General features: G+C 46.7%; 1 protein-coding gene across 1 annotated transcript in view; it reads right to left on the reverse strand.

The window, feature by feature from the left end:
- Nucleotides 1–12,184, reverse strand: part of ULK4 (unc-51 like kinase 4) — a 1,855,260-nt gene that overhangs the window by 1,521,575 nt on the left and 321,501 nt on the right. The gene's annotated exons all lie outside the window — the stretch shown is intronic.

The following is a 12,184-nucleotide window of genomic DNA, read 5'->3' on the forward strand; positions in this document are numbered from 1 at the left end:
AGTACATTGCTGTCATGTTGCCTGTCTGGATGAGTACAACATAGCTGGTAAGGTGGGCGCAGGAAAACATTCAATGCTAGATGGACGGCTAATAGTTCCAGGTAATTCATGTGTAGACCCTGGTGTTCGGGCTCACATTGGCCTTGGATAGTCAGGTCCTGTAAGTGCGCCCCCACCCTGTGAGGGAGGCATCAATTAAAATGGTCATCTGCAGAAGTGGGTCGAGAAAAGAATGCCCCTGCAACAGGTTGTTGGTGTTTCACCACTGCAAACAGAGAGGGGGGGCAGTGGCCGACCAACACTAGATTAGCCCAATAACCCTCTGCTTGAGTCCATTGCTGTGGTAGGCATTCCTGGAATGGACACATGTGCAACCTGGCTAGGGAGATTAGCAATAGTGGAGGCCATAATGCTAAGGAAGTGCAGGATTGTCCTGACAGTGACCTGATAATCTGGTTGGAGGAGAGGAAACAGTTCCTGGAAAGACTGTATTGGGCAGTGTTTGTATAGGCAAAACTGATTTATGAGTTGAGAATTGTTTCTAGGTAGGGTTGAATATAGAAGAGATGGAGGTGGGATATGGTCACGTTGATCATAAGCCCTAGCTCGTGCAAAAGGTTGATCGTGACCTGTGTGTGTTTGCGACATTGATGGTGAGTGGCGCTTTTGATCTGGCAATCATCCAGGTAAGGAAAGACGTGGATGTCCTGTCTAAGCAAGTGAGCGGCCACTACTGTGAGGGGATTGTAAACACCCGAGGTGCAGTGGTGTCACCAAAGGGAAGCACCTTGAAAAGGTATTGTTTTCCGCGAACCACAAAACTGAGATTGAGGCGAGGCAGCGGGTGGATTGGTATGTGGAAGTATAAGTCTTTCAGGTAAGGAGCGGCCACGAAGTCGCCTTGCTATGGCAGCGGAATAACATCCTGAAGAGTAACCATGTGAAAGTGCTCTGATAGGATGTATTTGTTGAGGAGACTGAGGTCTAGGATAGGTCGGAGGGAGAGGTCCTTCTTGGGGAGCAGGAAGTACAGTGAGTAGACTCCTGTGCCCTGCAGATGAAGTGGGATCGGCTCTATGGACCCTTTGAGGAGGATTGCTGTGACCTCTTCCCTGAGCAGATGGTGATGTGAGGTGAGCCTGTGCTTGCGAAATGGCATGGTGGGAGGTGTGGAAGTAAGCTCCAGACAGTAACACTTTTGGTTAATGTCTAACACTCACTGGTCGGAGGTGACGTTCCTCCACTTTGGGAAGAAGCTTTGTAGACACCCCTGCAGGTATTGTGTGATCTGGAGGCGAGAAGAGACAAGTCAAGGCTTGCTGGTGGCGGTGGCAGCTGTTAGGGGTGGTTGGATTCACAGACCTTCTGTAGCATGTGTTCAGCATGGTGTTCCTTCTTAGTCGGATTTGCATGTTTTTAGATATCCCCTACTGGAACTCCTTGCGTTCCTTGTGCCCAGTCATGTACTTTTGAGACACTCCCTAAGGAACTGAAAAGGACGTCTCATGTGAATCCACGCTTGGCTTACTGACTCTGACGTGACCACGTCCCCTTTTCCTAGCGTTCGCTCTTCGTGCTTCGTGGAAGCTATAGGAGCCTTTGTTTCTCGCTTATTCCTGTTCCAGTTCCCGATATTTGATTCCTGGCCATCGTTTTTGGAGAAAACCTTGTAGTCTATTTCCTAGCTCGCACCCACCCTCGGCCGAGAGGTGGTGTGTCCTGACCCTGCAATCTTTCTCTTCCGGGTTCCACCCTATTCTGAGTTACAACTCTATCATCTTTACCTAGCATGTCTCTGTGTTCGTGAGTGTTGTCCCATTGTGTGTATGTTTAGAGAGGTGCTCGTTCCGCTCCGTTTTTAGTTTACGAGCCGGACAGCATTTCCTCTTATCACGATTGAGTCCAATACCTTGTTGTCTTATTGAGAGCCCTTCCCACTCTGTCTTTAGTTTATGAGTTGGGCTGAGTTTCTCATTTGTGTTTGTGTTTTATACACACCCGTTCTGCTCTGTCTTTAGTTTAAGAGCCGGACGTGGTTTGTGATCACCCGTTCCGCTCTGTCTTTAGCTTAAGAGCCGTACGTGGTTTGCTCAACTCCTAATCTAAAACGTTTCCTCCTCGCCCTACTCAGTGTTACCTGTTGTTGCTCTGATTGCCGGGTGAAACCCCTATCCTCACACGTTCTTGCTGAAACCCCTTTACTGTGTGAGTCCACTGCTGAATGAATGAATGAATGAAGGGGGACTTTTACGGCGCAACTTAGCCCAAGGGCATCAAGGCGCCTAGGCTGGTCAAAAATTAGATGCAGTCGACCGAAGGAGACTATTGCCGATAGGCTTCCAAAAAAAGCCAGGTTTTTAAAGCCTTGCGGAAGAGAGCAAGCGACGGTTGCCCCAGGAGTTAGGGAGGGAGAGAGTTCTATAGCCTGGGCGCAACCGAGGAAAAAGCTTTGCCTCCCCATTTCACTCTCACAAACCTTGTCACTTCAAGAAGGTTTGTGTTGGAGGAGCTAAGTGATCGACTAGGTACGTAAGGTTGAACCAGAGACTTGATCCCCTCAGGGCCTATACCATGAAAGGCCCCATGGGCAAGACAAAGAATCTTAAACGAAATCCTAGACTGAATAGGGAGCCAGTGTAGATTTCCCCTAGCTGACGAGGCCGAAGCAAGTCTGGGGAGGTTCAGAACCATCTTCGCCGCCGCATTCTGGACCATTTGCAAATGGTGGGTAAGACTCTTTTTGATGCCCACATAAAGGGCATTGCAATGCTCCAGCCTTGAGGAGACTAATGCCACTGTGGTCTGTTTACGGGCTTCAGGGTACAGAAAATGGGCCATCCTTCTAAGGATCCTAATGATGCCACAGCAGGTCGAAACAGTCCTACTGACCTGATGGTCAAAGGAAAGAGAGGAGTCCATTAGCACCCCTAAATTCTTAGCGAACTGACGGGGAGGCGGACTGTCCCCAAGTGATGGCGGCCACCAGTCATTTGACCAGATTTCCTGGCAGCCTACAAAGATCAGCACCTCCGTTTTCTCCACGTTCAATTTCAGGAAATTCTGTATCATCCATTGAGACACAGCCTCCATGCAATTCCTGAAATTCCGGGCAGAATCTTTCACGGGCTGCGTGAGAGGGACCATAATTTGGGTGTCGGCAGCATAGGACAGCACCTCCAGCCCAAAAGATCTAACCACCATGGCAAGTGGGGCCACATATATGTTAAACAGGGGAGGGCTCAGTGAAGAGCCCTGAGGGACCCCACACTGCACAGGCTTAGGGGCAGATAGAAACTGGCCCAGTTTTACTCTCTGTTCCCTTTCATTAAGAAAGGAGACCAACAGGCTCAGAGCAGAGCCTCCAACCCCTATCTCCCTATGACGGGCAACCAGAATAGATGGGGACAAAGTATCAAAGGCCGCTGTCAGGACCAGAAGAGTGGTATGGCCCTTGTCGACCTGGGAGCGGATGTTATTCACAACTACGGTAAGGGCGGATTCGGTTCTATATGATCTCCCAAAGCCATGTTTGAGACATCCAGGAGGGCAGAATCCCTAAGGAAAGCACTCATATGCTGATTCAGATGGAATTCCAGAATCTTTGCAGGAGCAGGACGAAGTGATATGGGGTGGAAATTTTTCAGAACACCAGGATCCAAAGTGGGCTTCTTCAGGAGAGGCTTAACAACCATCAAAAACAAAAGGATGGGTTGAGGGTCCAAGGGAATATTTAACGACCTCTGCACAGTTACATTCCCCTTAACAAGAGCTATATTACAAAACGAATAATTGTGGGTCTTGAAAAGAGAAAGGTGTCTATGTGTATCTTGATGACTGTGAGTGCCTTAAACTAAAGGCAAACAACCGGATATTTACACAGTGTGAAAGATATCCATCAGTTACTTTTCCTGTGCCGCCCAATTAATCATCTGGACCACTTCACAGAGTGGGGAGTTCGTGTTGTAACCACCTCAAAATGTATTATAATGAAATAGTTAACTGCAACGATGTTGGTGCCCAGAGTGATCAGTGGCTGTTATGTATTTGTAACTGAAAGCAGTGCATAAAAAATTGTGAAAAAGAAAAGTGCTTGTGTTAAAATTGGAGAGTGTACGCAATAATAACTTTATTCTGGAGCCGTCCACTTCCAAAGATATAAAAACATATGAGTGCAAATAGGTCAGTTGGTTTAAACAAATAACTACTGACTAGATTTACTGGTCGACATGTTTCTGCGGAAATTAAAGACCCAAAATGGTATCTACCGCTTCTTCAGGACCCATTAAATATTTTCTACTGCTCAAAATAATTCAACATACAGTGAACGCAAAAATGATGATAGTATCACCTGTTCACTCCTGGTAATCCTCCTGATTGGATAGAAGATATCCAGATGTCGAAGTCACCAAAATACACACACATAGACAGGGATAAGAACAAATCAGGATAACAAAGCCAACATTAGTATAAGTTATCACAAACTAAATTTTAGGTCGTTGCTCTTTTTACATATGGGTTCAACTGAACATGATTAAAAACAGAGTTTGACCTCAGGCTCTCCTCAGTTGCGAAAGGAACGTGCTTCTCCTCACCTGGCATACAGCTCAGGATAATGGGGCACCGCTCTGTAGTGGAGAAAAAATATTTAGTCATGATAATCTTCGCGATCACTGAACAGATAAGGACTCTGTAGGTATATTTGTTGAAAAGAGTTGACAGAGAACCTTATCTCCCATTCGGTTCTCTGTTCACAAAACCTTGTATTACCCTTTCTAAAGATCTTATTGATGATAGAATTGAAAGGAAGGATCATCTATATCATCCGTTGTAGAGGACTGAAGACACAAATCAAAACGCGTACATTTTCTGGTATATACATTGACACAACACCCATGTTGCATTAGGACGGTGCAGTTAACGTCCTACATTCTTTAACAATATATCTAAGATTTTTCTGGAAGTCGCAGAAAAAAACACCATTTCTCAATGGTATCATGCTCACATATACAGCACTGGTCTTAACTCTGCCCTGTATGTAAGACATGATTGGTATGGGGTTTCACTGGTTAGTTTCTAACAGTACCGTCAAGGTACGCAAACCAGTTGAACTCCTATCTGTTTAGACTGAAAATATTACCGCTATCGTCCGCGGCAGAGACCTCTTGTGGGACTTACACAGATGTATGTAGGATTATCGCTACCAATCAGGGTCTCTGCCGCGGTTGATGCCTTAAATGAATATAGCGGCAAAGCGATTTAGGCATTAAGCTAATTCAAACAGCGATTCGGGTTTAAGAGCATGACTTCACGGTCAGCGATTGCCTGTTTATTACTAAAAGCCGACGATAGCAGTAATATTTTCGTCGATGTCGATGATTCTGTTGCAAGTGTGAGCAGCGCTCACGGCGTCGAGAGGGCACGAGGGCGATGCAATCAGCAGCGGTGCAGACACGAGGTCCCTTGGAGCTGGAGCCGAACTCACTACTCACTGGCGTTGCTGCTGGCGTTGATCGGTCCCGGCGGCCGGCGTCGAGGAAGCGGGACACTGGAGCCGTACTCACTATGTCGAGCTGGATTTGGCGACGTCCGTCTGCGTCGAGATTGCTGGTTCTTTCAGAGGTGCTGGATTCACAGGTTCCAGCAAATAGCACTTTAAGCAGATGAAGTCCTTTAGCCCTGTGACTTCAGCAGGAGACTGGCACTCTTCCAGTCCTTGGAGATTTTCTTAGCAAGCGTGAGAGTACACACACAGTTCCTCTCTCCTGGTTCCTTGGCAAAAATAAAGAAGCACTGCAGGATTCCCCCCAGCAAACAGCACACTGGCAGAAGGGGTAGGCAAGTCCTCAGATCAGCAGGCCTCTTGTCCTTGGTTACAGGGTTCCTTGTCAGAAGTGATCTGATTTCTTAGTTCAGGGGTCCTACTCTTATACCCCTTTTCGGCTTTGATCCCTTTGTCTATGCAGGGGACTTTCCCCACATCCTGGGTCTGTTGTGGGTGGAGCCAGGCAGAAGCACCTGGCTTATTCACTGAGCAGGGCTGGGTCCTCAGACGCCCAGCAGGAGGTGGAGCCAGCATTGTCACTGGCAGGAGCAGAGCTATCGGCCTCCTGGCAGGAGGTGGGGCTAGGATCGTCCATGGCAGGCACAGAGCCATCCGTCGCTTGGCAGGAGGTGGAGCCAGCATTGTATCAGGCAGGGCAAGCTATCAGCAACTACTCTCCCCCTACTCTCAACGCAAATGTCCCACTCATCCCACACTGACTCATTCAGACCTCTGGAGCCACCCAGCTCCTGTCACACACACGCAAGATCAGCAGAAGCCAGAAATGGTTAGACAAGAAAATAGACACTTTCTAAAAGTGCTATTTTCGAACCCAGAGTCCAAAAACCATCCACACCAACAGATGCGTAATTAAACCCCGAGTTCAGGGATACCAAACTCGACATTGCACCATGCTCCCCGAGCCAGCTAGGATCATAGCATTAATAATCCCGGCGGCCCATTCTAACTAATGGAGAGCAGGCTACCTCGCAATAGTGAAGAACGAAGATGGCTGTTGTTCACTATCAGGACATGCCAACTTGGTCAGGAGAGTCCTACCTTATACTTGCAACGCACCCTGCCCGTGGGCCTACCATAGGGGTGACTAACATGAAGGTTTGAAGGACTGGCAAGTAGGTATACTTGCACAGTCCGCGTGACAGTACTAGACTGCACGTGGGTCTCGCAATGACCGACCCGTAGACATTCTTTTACGAGGCCGCTCTTGTAGGTGGCACAACACGTGCTGCAAGCCCACGAGCGGCATTTGGATTTACAAGCCCCGGCACTCCTGGTGCACTAGACTAGGGACTGATAGTAAGCCAAATAAGCCAAACATGGATACAATCGATACATCAATGTAACATCGGGAGCACTTGCGCTGTGGCACTGATCAGCAGTGGCACGGCGCCCAAAGCATTATCCAGCAAAACATCGAAAAACAGTGGAGGCAAACAGAAAAAATGGAGGAGAGACTCAAGCCAATGATGTCAGGTCTAACAGTATTCTTTTAAACAAAGTTTTTGTTGTTCCCTCTCCGTGAGACCCAACTGTGCCCGCCAACGCCTCTCCTGTTTTCGGCACCCCTTTCTCAGCAGCCTAAGTAGAGAACCAGGGAGCCGAGGGTCTCTTTCTCGCAGAGTAATGCCGTTTAGGAAGGGCCATGGTGTCTAGTGTCACTGAGATGGTGCTCGCAAAGTCCAGGGCGGCAGAATTAGCATCCTGCAATTCGACAGACATCAGCTTATTCAAAAAGGGAGCAAGAGCCATTAAAGTTCCTTCTGAGTTCCCACTTCCTAGCGTCTGAGGACAGCGGGGCTGTATCCTGATAAGATAATTCTAACGGGACTACCGAATGGTCGGACCAAGCTAACAGGATCGGAAGTCCCACCTTCAGCCTAAGATCATTGGTAAAGACTCCGTCAAGTGTGTGACCAGCCAGATGGGTAGGGGATACCAGCTGCGTCAGACCACAAGAGCCCAGAGTTTCCAAGAGTGTCAGGGTGTCTCTTGATCCCACATCTTCCAGATGGAAGTTAAAATCCCCAAGGAGAGTAATGTTGGGTCTTTCGATAAATGGCTCTAGCAGCTTGATTAATTCCTGGCTAAAAGCAGATCTAGAGCCAGGCTGCCTATACAACAAAAGGCCCAATAAAGAGACGGAAAGAGTAGAATTGATAGAAAAGTAAAGTGCCTGAAAGGGATCAGAGGGGGTGGAGAGAAATTCAGTACGGCATGTAAGAGAATCTTTATATACGATTCCTATTCCTCCACCTCGACGGCCTATTCTATCCATCCTCGCCAAGGCGTAACCTTTGGGGATAGCGTCTACCAAATCAGGCCCGAGGCATTGGATGCCCAGGTCTCCGTGATAAACACCCACATAGGCTTTTTAGCTGAGACAAAGTCTCTAAATGCAATGTTATTTTTTATTAAAGATCTTACGTTAATGAGAAGCCCCCTTTCGATTGTGACAGAGGGGGAGGGCTTAAGTACACCGCTAGCCAGCAATGTCTTACTAGGAATCACCCTTCCAGGACCAGTACTCTGACATCCACATCCACATCCCATCCTGTCTAATATGGCATCTGGGGCGGAGGTATGATGACAAGGTTTTACTAGAGGCTTCAGCGCAAGCAGGAACCGTCTAGAATAGCGGAAACTTACTTGAGAAACAGCAGTGGGCAGAGCAGCCTCCCAGGCCCCAGGCGCGATCTTAGCGTGGACGGGCACAAACGGGCTGGACTTTGGCGCGCGTCCGCAGCGCGCCTCTGCTAAGCGCGGAGGAGGTCATGGAGGTTAAGTAGGGTGGCGCCTGGAATCAAACTAGCGCGTGACCCTCAGGTCTCCAATCAGGAGACATATCTTCCCTGGCGTATTTTCCATTCTGAAGTTTCCTGGTGACACTTCATTGAAGGTTTGACTCTCAATATCGAGGGGTAAGTGGAATTTCATGCTGAACACTTGTATATAATTCTTGTTGTTTCATTTGTAGTTTAGAAGAACTGTGTATTTTTTTGCAGCCTTCTCCCGTCTACAAGCCTGCAGCTACACCATCCAGCAGGGGGAGAGTTGGTACACTCCTCGGATTATTCCCCCCACACTTTTGGGGAGCAGTTGACATTGAGTGTGTATATATTCCACTCTTGTCGTTGCTTTTTGGAAGTGTGGAGGACTTTCATCTTCGCTTCTGTGGAGCTTGGCCCCCCATTAGGGGAACCCCTGACAGCAGCTCCCTCTGAGGAGTCACCTTTGCCTCACCTATGGTGTTGTTGCCTTGGCAGGACCCCTGCAGTAACCTCTAAGGGAGGGGGCTCGAAAATGGTGGAGGCATTGGGGGAGGTAGTCTCTGAGCCTCCACAATAGGGTGTGGGCGGAAAGACTCATGAGGGGTGGGCGTTTGCAGTGCACCCATAGCCTTCGCCGTCTGTACTTTTCTTTATTTTTTCCAGTATTTGGTCAACCTGCAGGCTGAAGAGGTGTGGCAGTCAAATTGCATGTTAAGCAGATGTTGCTTGACGTCTGGCTTGAAGTTGGAGATACGGAGCCAAGCATGTCTATGGAAAAGCACGCTTGAGTTGATGCGCCTATAAAACAAAGAGGGTTGTCCGTATGACCCTAAGAGAACCTGGCCTTCAATATATACTTATGAGATGGAGTTCTCTGTAGGGAAAAATTCATTGGGTAGTTCTACCGCCTCAATACTGTTATAGTATTGGACTCACTATTTTATTTAGCACAAAATAAAGTTTTAGCGAAATACTGCATACACATCTGCACCATCACCCACATGTCATATTAAATAAGAAACATCACAAATATATGAAACAATACATTCACCAACTTTTAATAAATCATTGACATAATTTATTTAAATGTCTATAGGACACTTATCCTCCTTGTTGTTACAACTTTTTATATTTTGACACGATTCTTTAAAATGTCCATAGAACGCTTATTCTCCTTGTAGTTACAGTTTTTGAACAAGTGTCCACTTCTTCCCTTCTAATGAGGTACAACCTATAGGTAGCGTGACGTGAGTAGAAGTTAAAAAAAAACCTTAAAGGAACGCAACAGAAGTTGAAAGGAAAAGGTAAACTTATTAATACGCACGATTTCTGCAAATCAGAAAAACCTGCATATAAACTAACTTAGATTCTTGCTAGGTTGGAGGTGGCGCTGCAATGGCAAATTATGCACATTTATTATTGAAACGTGAAAATTAGCAAAATATGTTTTAATATCGTCTTTGGTTCAAGAGTTTATGGAAACAAAAAACCACCTCCAAGATCAAAAGTTCAGGCTGTTCGGGGATAGCATAACTGACTTTAGGTCAGGACTAGATACACAAATCAGCCGTGGGAAAAATGTTCAAACCTGCCACAAACTGTATTATCCTTCAAATAAAAAGGGATATAGTTGGGACAAGGTTACCCATGCTGTTCAATTTTAAGCAGTCCCCTTGCATATAGTTCACCATGCAAAATAATGGAGTAGCAAAGTGGCCAGTCCAGCCCGACTGCCTTAGACAATAAAGCATTTGCTCTCGTCATTCAACACAAGCCAGTGGAAATCCTTATCAGTACCACATCTGCAGTATGGGACACGATGGACAAGAAAACTCTACTGAAGTGTCCATGAAAACTACCAGGGGTCTCAAGCTACTTTCTGCATAGGTGTAGACACAATTCAGAAAATGAACTGGCACAACGAAACTTATAATGTCTGACGCTGTCGCGATTGCCCTTCAACATCCATACAACACATTTAGAGCACGTAACACCTAGCTCCTTATATACCTGCATAACAACACAGAAAAGTGGTATAACATGGGAAACTGCCTTAGCCCCAAAAATAATCAGATTTAAGAGCGTGGTCTATGCCTGACCAGTTTACTTCAGGGGATCATAATGAATGCAGAACACCACGCCCAACTCTGTATGAACTGAAGCTTGACAGATTAACCTAACCCCTCCTGTGACAAACCTCTTCTGATTGTCGTGACAATTGGCCAAACTACATCAATGGACACACCCTCGCGCCAGCAGGAAACTCAAAATTATCACCCAAATCAGATGAAAACATAAAAGTCATGGAGGCAAAAAACTCAGGTCTGATTATATGTGCAGAGTGGAATAACCAAGCGGAATTCCTCTCTGCAGCAATAGAAAGGTTCTGATCTGCAGTTCCTGCACCAAAATTAACCAGGTGTGGTAACAACGGGCCCACTTGAACCTGCCTGAAAATCTAACAGGTGAAAGAAAAAATCGCTCGAGGCTTCGGCTGAAACAGTAGCCAAGCCAAAGAACCCACACCGGTACGACCCTGCTCTTGGGCAATATAGAAGCATGGAATTCTTCCCTGACGAAACTATTAGTCTCCCTTCCTCTATCAACACCCCACAGACAAGCCCGAAACAAACATTTACCACCCGCTCAAGGCAGGACCCCTTGTTTTATTCCTAGCTCTGTGTTTAATTTCAACTTCAGTTTGTGCTCATATGTTAGGGTGACCTGGCGTTCCCGTTTTGCCAGGACGGTTCCCGTTTTTAACAGACTGTCCCAGCAAATGTCAAGAAATGTAGCTCATGTCCCGGTTTTTAGAGAGGGTCGACTGAAAACGGTGGGAGGTGTTTTTTATGTTTTACAAAGCAGGGAAAGTTAGCAGTTGTTTCAAAAAAGCAATTTAACTAACAGGCACGCTACTGGGTTTAAAAATTACATTTTATTTAAGTTCTTACTGCCTGTTCTGTACTTCTCTGCTGAGGAGCGCTCTTGTCGCTTGAAGTAAAATTATAGTCCTTCTATTTCTGTGAAATGTCCCGGTTTTTAACTTGAAAATTCTGGTCACACTATCATATGTGCTTCTATATTAGTTATAAATGTTGTCTTTTCTGGGATTTCAGCCTTGTGCGGTTCTCATAAAGGCCTTAATTCCCGTGCTCCTAGAATAAGTATCACAAAAACGTTGTAAAATGCTGTTTGCAAGGTATCAGGTCGGGTTTTGCGTCCGATTTTACGCTTTGGAGCGGAGCACGTGAATAACAGGATAGAATGGTATCTTCTTCGGTTTCATTTTGGTATCGTAGCCCCCTTACTGGTTACCCTTATTTTACACGCACACCAGGCGCGCAACACCCATTGAACTAATCCGGGCTCCAGCCCCTCCCCCGCCCCGTTGTGTGTGGCAGCCCGGGATGAGACAGATCCTGGGCACACACACAGCCACACCCGAACGTTTCACAGGTCTTTAAAAGACCATCTGAATGTTAATTAGGCCTTGCAGTTGTTTCACCCCTTCTTAGGGCCCCTGCAGCTCCACTCTGCCTACTGATTAAAGGTTCAGCCCCCAAATCCCCGCCCCCCCCCCCCCCCCCGGAACTTTTTTCTCAGGCCCCCCCGGAATTTGGCTCTAGTTGCGCCTCTGGTGACCACAAGTGGGTTATTATTATTAGTGCAGAAAGGATCTTCATGCACCTTTAAAGCCTAGGCGAAGAATTCTTATAAAACCTTAATTTTAATTTGCAAGTAACATTTTTAGGAAGTTTTCAATGAACAGGTTTGTTCCACTTTCACATTTGCGAGTGACAGTCAACAGCATTCGTACAAACCCTAAACATCTGAATTCTTGAGCACGTACAAC

The sequence above is a fragment of the Lissotriton vulgaris genome, chromosome 10 (assembly GCF_964263255.1).
Source record: "Lissotriton vulgaris chromosome 10, aLisVul1.2, whole genome shotgun sequence".
NCBI lineage: Eukaryota > Metazoa > Chordata > Amphibia > Caudata > Salamandridae > Lissotriton > Lissotriton vulgaris.